Raw genomic sequence first — 17006 nt, forward strand, 5'->3', positions numbered from 1 at the left:
GCGGAAACATCAAAACCAGATCCAATGTCTGCAGAGAAGCAAGGAGAATAAAGGGCCTTATGAAGGTGAGGAGACTTGCTCTGGTCACCCCCATACGCCCCCCCCCCTGTGAGCGCCTGCCCTTCTTTATCCCCATTTGAAGCACTGAAACTCCTCATTGACATATATAGTGACCCTTTTTACAGTAAATGTAAATGTGCTCATGAGGATGATTCCTTGTTTGCGCACCTGACACATTTCACAAAGTTGCCTTTTCATAATCCCCCTCAGTGTGATGCGGGGGATACAAATACTGTGATTTTACAATTCCTGGCAAGGCACATTGTTGCCCTCCCCCTTCAGTTGTGACTGATATGTCCACATGTTCCTGACCCATGGGGTAAAAAAGGGGCGACCGGGCCCGTAAGTCACTCTGGTGTCACCACCCTTAGCCTGTGGCGCTCTCTCAGCCCAGCCAAAAGCCTCTTTTACTCTCTTCTAAAACCACATTGGGGGACAGAGGGGGAGAGAGAGAGAGAGAGAACTTAAAAGGTTTTTGCAGCCCCTCTGCTGTGCTCCCCCTTAGAGGTATATACACCCGCTCGTGATTCATCATCCCCCCAAATACTGCTACTCAGTAAAACCATGGTAAGGTGTTTTCATGCCCCACTCCCTTTAGCACAATAACACAGACCTGCAGCTTGTTCCTCTAATGCTCAATACTGCCCTATCACTCACCAGCTTTGAAAACAATACCTGCAAATCCAAAAACAATATTCATTTCTCAAAATGGACACACGCGCTCCATCTGAGCAATATAACATGGCGTCTACTTCTTTCCTACTACCATGTGATAAAACCTTTATCCCATGCTTGTCTAAAAAGGCTCTTATTGCTCTATTCAGTTTGTGTCTTGCTTTGTCCACAACAGATCCAGTCCACACGATGCATGTGCAGCCCCAAACAGGGGCGGCCTTAGGCATGTGCAAGCTGTGCACCTGCACAGGGCCACCGAACCGCAGGGGCCACCATGCCAATATATATTCTTAATATAATAATTAGGCTGTGGGGTTTTAGGTTTAAACCTATAATAACTGATAAAACCCCACTGAAAGAGAAATAGCCCTCACCAGTGAAAACATATAAACACTGAAAAAACACCTGCACAACCACAAACTAAATGCCATTCAAAGAAAGGAAAAGAGAGTGAAAGAGTCATTTTTTTTCTTTCCTTTAAGAAGAAAAAAAATGACTTTCACTCTCTTTTTCCTTTCTTTGAATGGCATTTAGTTTGTGCTTGTGCAGGTGTTTTTTCAGTGTTTATATGTTTTCACTGGTGAGGGCTATTTCTCTTTCAGTGGGGTTTTATCAGTTATTATAGGTTTAAACCTAAAACCCCACAGCCTAATTATTATATTAAGAATATATCTTGGCATGGTGGCCCCTGCGGTTTGGTGGCCCTGTGCAGGTGCACAGCTTGCACATGCCTAAGGCCGCCCCTGTTTGGGGCTGCACATGCATCGTGTGGACTGGATCTGTTGTGGACAAAGCAAAACACAAACTGAATAGAGCAATAAGAGCCTTTTTAGACAAGCATGGGATAAAGGTTTTATCACATGGTAGTAGGAAAGAAGTAGACGCCATGTTATATTGCTCAGATGGAGCGCGTGTGTCCATTTTGAGAAATGAATATTGTTTTGGGATTTGCAGGTATTGTTTTCAAAGCTGGTGAGTGATAGGGCACAGTATTGAGCATTAGAGGAACAAGCTGCAGGTCTGTGTTATTGTGCTAAAGGGAGTGGGGCATGAAAACACCTTACCATGGTTTTACTGGGTAGCAGTATTTGGGGGATGATGAATCACGAGCGGGTGTATATACCTCTAAGGGGGAGCACAGTAGAGGGGCTGCAAAAACCTTTTAAGTTCTCTCTCTCTCTCTCTCCCTCTGTCCCCCAATGTGGTTTCAGAAGAGAGTAAAAGAGGCTTTTGGCCAATACAATGTAACTTTGTTATACAAGCTAGCAGTAAGAAAGACTGGGCTAACATTATTCTGCTTGAATTTTGATGTTTAGGGATGCCACTAAAATATTGGGGCATATTACCAACGTTAAGCGATATTTATCGCTAACGATGCTTAGCAACGAATATTTTAACGCTAAGCATCGTCAGAAATTATCGCAGATAAACCTTGCTATTATCAAGGTTTATCGCAAATGCGATAAAAAACGGCCGCAATGCATGAATATCGCTGAAAAGTCAGCGATATTCATGCATTACCGAGCTAATGCTCTTAGCCATGTTATCCACCTCCCATTGGATAACATGGCTAAGAACTGCTCAGGGCAGGTGTTAGTTTTTGGAGATATTCGCGCTTAGTGCAAATATCTCCAAAAGTTGGTAATAGGAGATAGCGATGTTAGCGACTGTTTCCAGTCGCTAACATCTTGGCATGCCCACTTTGCATGTCATTAGTGATAAATATCACTGACATGCAAGATGGGGCCCAAGATGGTCGCTATCTCCTACTAGCTGTCGCTAACTGTTGTTAGCGACAGCTAGATAATAGGGAGATAATTTTATCTCCGCTTTCTTGGCTTTTTGTTTTTTCTTCCTATTGCTTTTTTCTCTTTGTGTGGTCTTTGGTTTAAAGATGCAGGGTTTAGAAGCATGTTTTAGGTCTTGTTTAATTATTTTATAAACTATTGAGCATCAGGAAATATCAAAATCATATTTGATATTTTGGCTGCTTTTGATTCTTTCACTAATAGGTAAAATGGCTGGTTTCATAAGAATCTTTCCTAATATGTGTCATCACATTTACCCACAGAGAATGGGTAAACACCCTTAATACATCAGCCCACAGTTTCTAGTGGGTCAGGAGTGATAGTAGGTGAATTGCCAACACCTCAGGCTTTAAATATTCAATGCAAGGTATAGTGACAAGTATATGTATAAAGAGAGCTATCACCAAGCATCTGGGATTGTGGTGAAAACACGACATCAGACGTTTGCCACTTGGAATGCTCTGCAAAAAAGGTTCTTTCCAACAAAGATTGGAGTGATATTGTTTGTATTTGCAGTGATTCAACTACGTATATGAAAAAGTTGTGTGATTACCTGTCAAAATTGATACCCAAGCTGAACTGATTCCCTGTAGGAGATCCTTGCCACTTGTTAGATGGTATGCTGAAAGCATCTTTACATTCTTCAGAGTTAATGAGGGATGCTGTTTACTTTTTAGTCCATTCTCTGGTACACTGTTTTCTTATGCACAGGAACTAAAACGCAAATATTTATAATTTCTTGCTTTGTGTGACATCAAAGAAAGAGTCATCCCAACTGTGTCCTTTAGCTGATTGTTCACAGTACAAGGGGCTAAGAATGCTATATTATCCATGTGGCAACCGTTTACAGAATTTTTGTTGAGTGATGATGCCAAAGGCAAGAAATGTGAGGATCTTTGGTCGCATATTGATAGTGATGTAAAAAAAAGTAAACTCTACTGCATTATTAGATTTCTACAGGAAAACATAACTGCTGTAGTGGACATTATAAAAAAAACTAGGGGATTATTAGCAAGAACCTCGTTAAAATTATCGCCATTTTAGCGGCAGGAAAAGGCTGCTAAAACAGCGATAATGGGCTTGCTGATACGCGTTATAGAATTCCAATAGAAGCCCAGGTTAGATATGCAGGACATCTAACCTCGGCTTCTATTGGAATTCTAAAACACATATTAGCAAGCCCATTATCGCCATTTTAGCTGCAGTTTTGTGCCGCTAAAACAGCGATAATTTTAACGAGGTTCTTGCTAATATGCCCCCTAGAGTCTGAAAAAACCCTTGTCTGCCAAGTGTTCAGCATAATTGGTGTAGATGTGAAACGTCTCCTTGAGAGTAGGCTGGGCGACACCTTTAGTGACTTTGGCACTGCAACATGTTCCATGTTAGAGTGCTTGCCACTTGGTAAGCAAAGCAATGTTGAAGAGCAATTCAGGAACGTTTATTTTACAATGTATGAGAAATGGCTTGCAATGATGCATAGAAATGTCCCGTCACCACCAATTGCATTAGAAGTCAATGAAATCTCACTGTGGCACTCTTTACAAGTTCTAGATCCCTTCAGTAAAGGGGAATTTCCTCCATAGTTTCAAAAGTGCTACTTCATTTTTGACCCCTTCAATAACTCTGAGGGCATAAGTGTCCAGCTCAATGCAAATGTTGCAGAACCTGCCATGAGAATCTCATTGTTCAAGTGCACCAGTATTAGCATGGAAAGCTATGTCAGTGGCCAGAGTTAACAAATTGTGTACTGGCTGTTTTGGCGTTGCCCGCCTCAAGTGCCAATGTTGAGAGGGCCTTTTCACAGAAGTTTACATGGGAAGGAAAGAGTGAGCACACATTACCAAAGACTCACTGAAGAAGTATTGTATGGTGTACTACAATAAGTTTAATTTGCAAAAATCTATTTGGACCTCATATACACTATACGTACACTGTCTATATACCATGTTCTATCAGTGCAGAAAGCAAAGCAATAATAAAAGCAAAACGTTCCATAAACACCGGAAAAACACTTTTTCTGTTGTTTTTAGTGCCGTGCAAAAGTGTAACCACTGATAACAACTGTTTTTTAAGGTATTGAAATCACTGAAAAAACCACCAGAATTTGCCAAAAATACAAACTGAAAACAGGAAAGCCTAAAAATAATCCTCTGAGGATGGATACATATTTGCGTGGCAGCCTCTGGCAGTGATTTGGCGACCTCTGGCTCTGTTCCACTTCCAAACACCCTGACCCCCCCCTCTTCGCTGGCCTTCACGCTCCGCCCAGACCCCCCCTTCCGGGGGCCCCCTACCTATGCTCCCTGCCCAGGGCCGCCATGAGCCTAGAGCCGCCCCTGCCCCAAAGCTCTTGGGCCTCACCAAGTCCTCTTTCATCTTCTTAAGCAAAGAGAGGACCAATAGCTGCACAGATAATTTTCTCATAGATTCATTAATAGTACATCTGGACATCCTCTGCTAATTAATAGTTTAGCCATGAACAGCAACAGCTGCCCCCACCTCACCCCACTCTTACACCATGAATATACCCCACAACTACTACTTGATGGTCCTAACAAGTGGCCATATGGATGGTAATCCATGAACTTTGCAGCTCACTCAACCAAGGAATGCCCTACGACCCACGTCACGATTCTGTCTGCCAATGGGCCTTGTACACAACCGAGACTGAAACAAAAATAATATAACCAAAACCCACCATGCCTTAAAAACAGATAGCCCTACTCCCTCGTATGTACCTCTCACGATCCTTGGACCGTCATCTCTCAACCCTCTTTATGTCCTCAGTCTGAAGTCCTAACCTCGTATGTACCTCCCACAAGCCTGGACCGTGATCTCTCAATCCTCTTTATGTCTTCAGTCTGAAGTCCTAACCTCGTATGTACCTCTCATGACGCCCAGACCGTCATCTCTCAATCTTCTTTATGTCTTCAGTCTGAAGTCCTGACCTTCGTATGTACCTCCCACGACGCCTGGACCGTCATCTCTCAATTCTCTTCATGTCTTCAGTCTGAAGTCCTAGCTTTGTATGTACCTCCCACAAGCCCGGACCGCCATCTCTCAACCCTCGTTATGTCCTCAGTCTGAAGTCCTAACCTCGTATGTACCTCTCACGATGCCCGGACCGACATCTCTCAATCCTCTTTATGTCTTCAGTCTGAAGTCCTGACCTCGTATGTACCTCCCACAAGCCCGGACCGCCATCTCTCAACCCTCGTTATGTCCTCAGTCTGAAGTCCTAACCTCGTATGTACCTCTCACGACGCCTGGACCGTCATCTCTCAATCCTCTTTATGTCCTCAGTCTGAAGACCTTGTTGCCTCAGATGCAGCATCAGTCTGAAAACAGCACATGCCAAAGCCCTTCGTGTTCAGTCCCAAGTAAACCAATGATTTTCCCAATATTCCCAAAAGATTGGCCGCAGTCACTCTCTCATCATCAGTAGGGTTAACAACCTCATTTCTTAAACACACCTGGAAATTGTAAAATGTGTCAAAGGTCCACCTGCCTCTGTCACAAGCCCAGTCTTCAACACAACCCATCTCCTGAGTCCTCTCTGATCTGTTTTGTAACGCCTGAGCCATATTTTCAAAAACATATCTTCCATCCCCACCTCTTGTCGTTTTACACCAGGCCTCTTCCTTGAGCCCAACAATTCAGAAACCATAAAACATCCATAACAGGTAAAGACTAAAAGATTTCAACTTCAAAATTGTTATAACAGCAAAACCCCAACACCCAAAGTAACCTCGTCAACATGGAATCGATTCCAATAGCTTAGATTTGCTTACATTCATTTTTGAGCAACCTGCTAGTACTCTCCTCGCCAATTCCCAAGCCACTGGGTCATATCCATGAAATAACTTCACATGAATGACAAGCCTTCCTGAATCCTAGTAATGGTAACAGCTGATAAGCTCCTGTCAATCAAAGATAATCAAAAATGCATGATGTCCTCGTTACTCAGTTCCAGACTTTATCAATCCCTTTGTTCCTACCTCAACCATATTTAAACTCCCACCAATCCTGTCAGTGGGATCATCTAGTAGTTACTGATACAGAATGTTCGGCAGGTTCCAGCGTGCTCATTGCCCCAGTGACCAGATGTCCAATGACAACTTGGTTGTCATCTCTTCCGTTTCTAGGGCGAAACTTCGAAAACTCTTCTACTGCGAACAAGATGAAGTATCAGCAATGTCATTCCTCGTTCCAGGAATATGATTTTCTCTAAAAGCAATATTGAAATGCAGACAACCCTACAACCCTTCCACAAGAGCTGCGAAACCCTCAAGTGCTTGCCTTCTGTTAAACAACTCAACCCCTGATATGTTATCCACATTGAATGTTACTCTTCTGTGAATCAGTTTCACACCCCAAACCACCAAAGCAACCACCAGTGAAAAAGTCATTGTTCTGACACCACCATCCATCCCAGAACAAGCCACAAACAAGGGCCTCTTGCTCAGAAAAAAATCAGTACATGTCAATGTGTCTCGTCCTCTGTAGAAAACATACTTACTATGTTTACATTCTCAAACAATGCTGGCATACATGCAGATCTGCCCGCAGAGAAACTGTCATTCACCCTCTATGGTGCGGTAAATCCACCCCTCACATGACAAAGCCCAACCTTGTACAAAACATTCTGCCAGCTCTGACCACTCTGCATGCAAAATTGAGAGGCACCAACAAACATTTAACCTAATGGAGCACCAACTTCCGCTCTTTGCATGCCTCTTCTACCCATAAAACAATCTCTTGCACTTTGTCTCCTGGCAATCTCACCTGCATCAAAAATCCATATTGTACTCCGGTACTCTGTCTTTTCCGGTGCTAGGGGCACCCCAAATTCTCTGCCAAGTCCTGAAAAATGCCCAACACTTCTCGGTAATTAAATGAACCTCCTTCTCCACAAACAAGAAATCATCCATGAAAATTAGCCTGTGGCCAGCTCTTCTTGACAAACCCCATTATAAGAAGGTGCTGAAAAATTCAAAGAGAACAAGAAATTGCGCAACTAATGGACAAAACTCAGTCTACATATATTGTCCCTTCAAATGACATCCCCAGCAAAGAAATCTCCACTATAGGAACTGGCATTATGGGAAATGCCGACTTAATGTCACATTTGACCTCTTCTGCCCGAAACTAATAGTATCAACCAATGCCGTACTCTGCTCTGTTGCATCTTCCTGAGTCTTGCATCCATTCACTTATGCCCCTCTGGCCACGATAAAAGGTGAATTAAACAATATTGGGTGAAAGGGGTGGAGGCACGTAATCCCAACCGGGGGACCCTAACTGAACAGTTTTTAGAGCACAAGCCAGCTGCTAAATTCGAGCACTATCTTGACTTTATACAATCTCCTCGTGATAGATTGCTGTACATGAAGTTCAGGTTAAAAACGCTTCCACTTAACGACCTGGTAGCGGGTTGGCAGACTTATAGCCTGCCCTCTATGAGTTGCCCGGGTTGCCAAGCCCCATCAGAAACGCTTCCCCATTTCTTCTTTGCATGCCTTGCTTATAGGGCTGCAAGGAGTAAATGGCTGAAACCAACTTGTAAAAATCTTGGCTCTACTGACTACAGGGCTGCACTACGTTTGTTCAAATCTGATACTTCCTCTCTTAGTATGATTTATGCGGTAGCAAAATACTTGGGCAATGCCTGGCTAACACGTTTAAAGTTGGTAAAACTCAACAAGAGCTAGTGTCCCAAGGTCCCAAATGCTGCTAAACGCTGACTGTAATTGAATTAATTTTAAAGGACTTTTAGTGATTTTATTCTGTTAATTGTGCATGAAATCATCCTATTAATTGTTGTATAAAATGTTGGATTTTATGCTAATTGTATGAAATGCTGGATTTTCTATTCCAAATAATCTGTGTATGCTTTTATGATATTTATATCGAATAAAGTAATACAACAACAACAAAATATTCCCCTGGGGTTCTCTTTGGAACTACCCCCCCCACAAAACAGCATGAAATCTGGCAATGCCCACACAAACCTGGGCCTGCAATCCTTTCTTCCTCCACTTCTTTCCTGTTTCTCCTTCATCACTGACTGAAGCTGACCAACGCTGTTGTCTCGTGCCTTGATATCTCAATGTAAAACCACCACTGAAACTCCCTTTGAGTCTGACGGCCACTTCCCTCTCTGGATCACATGCCAGTCAAGCCATCATTTAAGGCTCAGACTGCTGCTGCCCCTGGCCCGGGACCACTACCAATGTTCCCCCACCATAAACAGCCCAAACATTGTGTAAGCGGGTGTCTCCACACACAGCCACAACATTCATACCAAAAGCTGCAAAACTGGTGGAAGCACATTCCACTGTTAAATGCGTAACATGCCACTTTTGGGACCCCTGGATGTGCTCTTCCATAGCTTCCCACCCTCCACAAACAGGACAATCCAGCAAGGGCTGGTATTGAATCGGCATACCACTTGATGTAAGTGCAGCTGGCACCGGTTGTGGTAAAGATGTGCAATACCGCATCGGCAGCTTTTGTGATGGAGTGATCACCTGTTTAGGTGCATTACTTCATGTCAGGATTGTAATACACTGGTAGAGCGGCCAGGGCTGGTTTTACAGAGGTCTCTCCAAGTTGGAATCGAGGGGATTGGCAGAGTTATGTGCGGACCCCTAGTTCAGAAGGGCGAGAGTTTTACGGGTCAGTATTGAAGGATGTTGAGAGATGTGTGTACCTAATAATTTTAGAACAATAAGATGTTAGGACACGAATGTCCCCTGATAGTCACTGATGGTTTTGATAGTCACTGATGGTTTTGTGACTCGCTATCAGCCTCTCGTGCAATGACATGACACACAGATCGTTAAGGTCCAGGGGGGCACCCATGGATAAGGTCCAGGGGGTGCCCAACGTATAACCCTCCTGGATACAACTATCACTGTCCTCTCGCTCTGCTGCAAGGGGCTGGCACTGGTGGCAGCATCTCGGCTTGTGCCTCTTCTTAAATTTTTATTACAGCAGAAGGGGGGGCTGGGGTGCAGCTCTTACACCAGCCTCGGCTTTGCTGCTGTGTCCTTGGGTGGGGCAGGGGGGCAATTCATGCACCAGCCTCTGCTCTGATGCAATTTACCTGGGCTGCCATGATCCTCAGGCCGGGGCACCTTGGCGCTAGATTACACACCTGTTCATCCATAGGATCCAGCTGGGCAGGTCAGAAGCATGGTGTCCCCTTAAGGCAGATCCCCGGGTCACCTCAGTCCATCACAGGCGGTGGGAGCCGGACAACCCTCAGACGAGCAGCGCCTTCATCTGAGCAGTCACTCGTCCTGCAGACTGACTGCTGGCAGTCTCTCTGTTTCCCACCCTCTTTCTCTGTCCCATTCTTTCTCCACTCTCTACCTCCTCCCTCTGTCTCTCTTACACTCACTCTCCCCACCATCCCTCTGCTCGATCTCTCGCTTTCCCTCTCCGCTTCCTTCCTATCCCCCCCTTTCTTTCTCTCCACATTAGTGTATCTCACTCCCTTCTCTCTCTCTTTCTCCCTCTCCTTTTACTTTCCCACTTTCTCTCTTCTCTCTTATTCCCCTCCAATGTCACCCCTCTCTCGCTCCCTCTCTACCCATCACTTCTACTGCTCTCTCTCTTCCCCTCACCTGGACTGGAGACATGCACCTGGGCACCAACCGAGATAAGTGCTCACGGCAGGGCCGAGGCAGTGTCAGCCTGGCTGCCCCCAGGAGCTCTGTGCGAGCGCGTGCACTATTGGAGAGATGACTCCGGACGAGTCCATTGAGAACACCCTCCAGTGAACTAGAATTAAGGTGCAGTGTGAACTGAGACCTTGTACGAAGGGACCACCACAGACATTGGCACCATTACAGCTCCATAACTGGCACAGCCCACTCCAGAAGGAAAGGGGGCTTAACTACAGACCCCGAGAGAGCGGTGAGAGCCTGAGGACCAAGTCCTATTCAACCTTCTGACCTATTGTATAACTGTCCTATTGCATAACTGTCCTCATTCGCAACTGTCCTACTGCACATTCACTGCGCCAGCACAATACTGTTATATGCCTGGATTAAGCCCATGTATCGAAGCTGCTCGTTTCTTACATTGTCTTATTTTTTTACAAACTACATTTCCGCTGTGACCTTCTGCACAGATTTGCGTGCACGGCAATGTTGGATTAGTGTCTCTGAAACTGCTTTATTTACACATCTAGCTTCAAACAAAAATTGTTTTTAATAACTTTATTTTGTTTTTCAGAAAAATGAACAACACAATCCCCCCCCAAAATTGGCATCTGTAGAAGAAAAATACAAGTGTACACATTCCACAGCCCCAGTATAGCTCCAGCAGGTGCAGATATAGCAGTAGATACAATAGTCACATTCTTGGGATGCAAAGCAATTATACTAAACTGACAATAAGGAACCTCGTGCGTAGACATCAGGGCATTACCTCGACACCTACTCTCTCTCTCCACCTCCCGCCACCCCATCCTCGGGCCCCGATTCCACAGAGGAGAACAAGTCAGCACTAGTTGCATCGGAATCGCTATCAACGGACCCCACAGCGCACATCATTCTCCATGCGAGCAAATCCTCTTGCAGCCGCTCATCCTTATGCGTATGCTGCATGTGAGTCTCCTCAGCCAATGTCCATTCCCCCACGTCCCGGAGCCACAATGACATGTCTGGTGCCCTCTGTCCCATCCAGGTGATAGCCACCCGTCTCCTAGCCAACACCAAGAGCAGCTGCAACATTTTATATGAGAGGTTCCTCTTCCTGGGTTTGGGGACTAGGGCCAACAAGCAGTGAAGTGGGGTTAGGTCAATAGGCAGGCTCGTGATCTTCCTGATGCGGACCACCACTGCCCTCCAGAAGTCTCCGACCAGCGGACACTATCAAGCCAAGTGAAGAAATCCGGCCCTGACTGTACTACATCTAGGGCAGGTATCCAATTTATCCGCGGCAATGCGGCGCAAAGCAACTGGGGTTATGTAAGTGCGATGGACAAAGTTGAAATGGATCAGTTTGAAGCGTGCGTTACACGACACCTTCCTAGTAAGTGTCCCTATGCATTTGCGTTGTCCCGGGTCCAAGGCGACCCCTAGATCCGCCTCCCATGCCGCCCAGGACGGAGATATCGGGGGGACCGAATCGCATCTCATAGCCTTATAGAACAGCGCTATCAATCGCCGTCCCCTGCCGCACGACAGCAGGACATTCAGAGTATGGGACACCGGGGGTGCCTCCGGATATTGCGGCCAGGTCGCCCTCGCCACGTCCTGTAGGGCCCTATAATGGAGAAACTGTCCCCCAGTGAGACCAAAGGCCTCCGTAGCCCTTTCCAGGGTCACAAAGGAATCATCGGGATACAGATCCGCTAAAGTGTCACAGCCGCCTTCACGCCATTCCCGGAACGACATGTGGTCTTCCATCAACGTGACCGGCGCTAATATCCACACCGGTAGCTCCCTATGAAATGGGGCTCGCCTTAATACTCTCTCCACCACTCGCTGCCAAAGTCCAGCCGTGTGTCGAACAATATATGGCAGGGAGTCATCCGCTCCCCTACCCCGCATCAGGGCCACCTTTAGGGTCCGCTCATCTGCTCTACCTGCTAGGAGTCACAACTCCCAGTTGTCCGCACCCGCAAACCAGCGCGCAGCCGGTAGCAGTTGTGCCGCATAATAATATAGGTCAAACCTCGGGGCCTCCAGGCCTCCTTCCTTCCAACGTCTAACCACCGTGCGCAATGCAACTCTGCTGCGTCTGCCCGCCCAAAGCAAGGAGGTGAGCAGCGTATTGAGTTTGTTGAATATGCGAGGAGGGAGAGGGCACAGGGTATTCTGCAAAGTATACAACACCCTGGGCAACATTACCATCTTCGAGACGGCCAACCGTCCCATGAGAGAGAGTGGGAGCGCATTCCAGAAGGACACGGACTGTTGTAGGGAACTGAGCACCCGGTTGGCGTTTCGAGCCAGCAATTGCTCCTCGGACACGGCCACCTGGATTCCCAGGTAGCAGAAGGCCTCCACTTCCCATCCAAGTCCCAGGGGCGGGAATCCCACTCTTGGGTTCTCACCACAGCCCGCAAGGGGGAAGATCAAGGACTTCGCGGGATTAAGGCGCAGGCCAGAGGCCTCACCAAAACGATCCAAGTGGTGCAACAGGATCGGCAGCGATTCCCGGGGGGAGGTCAGGTAGAACAGCGCGTCGTCGGCGTACAACGAGACCAAGTGCACTGTATCCCCCACTTGAATCCCCCAGGGGGCCATCTCCGCCCGGAGCGACACCGCCAGGGGCTCAATCGCCAATGCAAATAGGAGCGGCGACAGGGGGCACCCCTGACGGTTGCCCCTGCCCAGCTGCCACTCCGCAGAGCGGGCCGCCCCGAGCCTGACCCTGACCGTAGGCGCACTATATAGGATTCGGATCCAGTCGCAGAAGAGGGGTCCCACCCCAGCCATTTGAAGCACCTCCAAAAGGTACCCCCAGCTGACAGTATCAAAGGCTTTAGCCAGGTCTATCGACACCAGGACCTGGGGATCCTCTCTATCACGTACCTCATGGAGAACGTGGTTTAATCGCCGAAGGTTCATGGTGGTGTTGCGGCCCGGGATAAACCCGCCCTGATCTTGGTGAACTAAGTGCGTCATGTGCGGTGCCAGCCGCGTGGCCAAGATCTTAGTGAGAATTTTTGCATCGGTGTTAATGAGGGTGATAGGCCGGTAGGCCGCGGGATCACAGTCATCCCCACCCGGCTTCAGAATCATGCAAACCTCACCCTGTTGCATGGTGGGTGGGAGTGTGCCACGCTCCAGTGGGTCATGATAAATCTGGAGGAGACAGGGAGCGAGGGTATCTGCGAACGCCTGATAAAACTCCGGTGGAAAACCGTCTCCACCGGGCGTCTTAGCCGTCTAGTTCCTCCGCATCTTCCTTAGAGAGAGTCTGGAGGGTCAAACCTCAAAGGTATGGCTGATACGATGCCTCCGTCACTAGGGGGTCCGCGGTATACACCGTCTGTAAATGTGTGCGAAGCACCGCAAGGAGGTCCACTTCCGAGTGCACCAGGTCCGCAGCGGGGTCTCTCAATGTCACGATCCGTGCAGGTGCCGATTCCCTACGGAGGATCCAGGCCAATAGCCGGCCCGATTTGTCCCCTTCATGGAGGAGCCGCTGGCGATATCGGCCGAGAGTAAATCTATCCAGCCGGGTGAGGATATCGTGAACGTCCTCACGTGCCGTCCTTTCGGAGTCTATGTCTGACCCATCCGGATCCGATAAGGATTGACACCGGCAGGGGCGCTCCTCGGCACCCTTGAGCTCACGGAGCAGCTGTCTCCGGACCCCATAAGTCAGGCACATACATGTGCCCCGCACAACCGCCTTAAGAGCGTCCCACTTGGTCGCATAGGAGACGTCGCCATCTCCCCAATTCAGATCCAGATAGGTACGTAGGGTCGTCTCCACATGTTCCCGTCCCACCGGGTCCTGTAGGAGATCCCCGGAATTCTCCAGGTCCGCGGACGGGAGGATCGGTCCGCCCACTGCATTACGCACGTTACAGGCGAATATTCGGACAAAAACCGGGCCTGATGAGTGACCGAGAAAACAAGGGAAGCATCGATATTGGCAGCAAGGACTCTATCGAGCCTACTATGAGTGTTGTGTGTGGGGGTATAACAGGTGTACAATTTCAAGACCGGATTACCCAGTCGCCACAGATCTACAGCACCCAGGTTATCCATTACCTCCCGGAGACGAGTCGTCATCCGTGGTTTCGTGCCTGCACGTGGAGGATGCATGTCTAGCAGCGGATCCAGCACATAGTTAAAGTCTCCAAACCAGAGAAGGGGGGCATCTATATCAGAGACTACAAGCTCCTGTAAGCCGGAAAAGAAATTCGGGTCATCTACATTGGGTGCATAAGAATTCAACAGCAGGAAATCCCTCCCATCCAGCTTCACCCGCAAAAGTACATATCTGCCCTCAATATCTGCTTCAGCAAACTGGACCGCCAGGGGAACCCCGGGTGCCACCCAGATCAGGACCCCCCTAATATAGGTAGAGAAGGAGGAATGGAACATTTGACCCCTCCACTTCTTCGCCAACTTAAGGGCACCATCCTCATTCAGATGCGTTTCCTGCAAGCACGCCACAGAAACTCCATGACGGCATAGAAAGGACAGTACTATGTGTCTCTTGGTGCAAGTGCCCAAGCCCCACACGTTCCAAGTTAAAAATTTGTATCCCATAAGCATTGAGCTTGCCCATCCGGGCAACCCAGTCCAGCATCTGCAAGCAGCCTCCCAGGGGCCTGAACCACGGTACACTCGATGCCAAAAACAATACCCCCCAACCCCACAGCTCCCCCAACCACACAAACTCTAAAGAAATCCCCCCCCCATTCATGAGCAGGAGTAGGGCAACATCAAAACTCGCCCCCCCGCCCCCCCCCCCGCCAGTGCCAGCCAAAAACAACAACGGAACCCTGAACCCCTCCAGAAACAGTTTCCCCACCCCCACCCACGAGAAAAAGGACAGCAACAACCAAAAACGCTACCCTGCCCTTCCCCTGCCAGTGCCAGGACGTACACAGCCACCCCATACAACCCACGAAACCCACACTCACACACAACCAGCCAGACCCACCCACCCCCCCCCCCCAGCTCCCCGAGGACCCAGTGTTCCAGGACAGTCTCTGGGTATGTCCCTTGAATACAATCTCTATGCTGGGCGACGATCCGCCATAGACTCGTGGGCGCCACAGCATAACACCCCGGCGAACGGGGCAGCAGCTCTCCTCCGCAGTCGTTCACCCAGGGGTCCCAACACCAAGGAGAGACAGCAATGATCTGACAAAGACCCAGAAGGGGGTGCCCCCACATCGGAAGACAACGCATCAACAAAACAGTACCTTAGGTCAGAGCTCACTCAAGCTGTGGTTCAGAAAGGCCAGTTTCCGGGATCACTGGAGCAGTGGAGTCCGTATACGGCAAGGTTTCCTGCAAAGTGTCCGGGACTAGGACCTCACCAGGGGCAGATGTCTCAGGGGACTCCGGGGCGACCCCCGTTGACGATGTTCTCATGCGCAGTGCTCCGTCCACCCCCACAGTCACCCGAGGCTCAGCAGAACCCCGGGATCGGGATCGACGTCGTCCTCTGCCTCCACGGCGTCGCTGGGGCCGGGTCCCCCAGGTCTCGCGGGGACCGCCCCGCTCACCAGGTGGTAGGTCATCTCCCCGGATCTCGAGCCACTCCCACACCTCCGCCGGGGACTCGAAGAAGTGGGCGCGGCCCTGTGAGAGCACCTTGAGTTTGGCTGGGTAGAGGAGTATGTATTGGAGCTTCATTTCCCGGAGTTTCTGCTCAGCTCCCAGGTAGGACTTCCGCTGCTCTTGCACCTGCTGAGTATAATCAGGATAGATGGAAACTCGGCTATTTTCAATTGTGAGGGACTCCATTTCCCTTGCGGCCCTTAGAATACAGTCACGATCTCTATAGTTCAGGATCTTTGCGATCAGGGCTCTAGGAGGCTCGCCCGGCCGCGGAGGGGGAACAAGGGCCCTATGTGCACGTTCAATGACAAAGACACTGGACAATCCGGTCGGGCACAACTGGGTACGGATCCAGGTCTCCAAGAAGCGCTCAGCGTTTCCCGCCTCCAGTCTTTCCGGTACGCCCAGGACCCTGATGTTACTTCGACGAGTCCTGCCTTCCGCGTCTTCAGCTCGTCTCTCTAGTGCACGGGTGGTGGACGTCAGATGCGCAACAGATTTTTGCAAGGAAGCCACCTCAGTTTGTAAATGGGCAATATTGCCCTCCGCGTCGGTGACCTTGTCCGCTACTTTACGGAGATCCGTCCGGAGTAGATTAACATCTATGGATACAGTCTCGATCTGCCTCTCCAGGGCAGAATGGGATCCCTGGATAGCCTTCAGGATCTCCGCCCTGGAAGGCTCAGGCGGTCCATCCCCTCCATCCTCTGGGCCCGTCTGCCACGTGATCCTCTGCGATGGCAGACGCAGAGTAGTATACTGGACAATGGTGTTGGGTTGGGAGGATTTCGCGGACCTATCCTTGCGGGTCGCCATCTAGGGGGGTAGATCGTGTGCCCTCCCAAGGCATTCCAAAGAGTTTCAGCCTGGTCCCACGAGTTAGGCGTAGAGCCCAGTGGCGGTCCAAAGAAAGGATGACCAGACGAAATGCCAGGACAGTAGGTGGCTCCCGGCGGTGTCCAACCCAGGCAGAGGAGCAGCCGAGGCGACCTAAGGCAGTCCCCACGCAGGTTCCCCCACAAGGGCGGGAGTCCGGCACTCCCCACAGTAATGTAAAAATTCTTACACTGGGAAGGAAACAAGCTTCCGGGGACCGGTTTCTGGCATTTCAGCCGTCTTCGGCTCGGCTTGCTTGAATCCTGATGGTGCAATGAGCAAGGGACTCACATCTGAGTATACCCTTCCACGCTTA

Source organism: Lissotriton helveticus, chromosome 5_1, assembly GCF_964261635.1.
Source record: "Lissotriton helveticus chromosome 5_1, aLisHel1.1, whole genome shotgun sequence".
Classification (NCBI taxonomy): domain Eukaryota; kingdom Metazoa; phylum Chordata; class Amphibia; order Caudata; family Salamandridae; genus Lissotriton; species Lissotriton helveticus.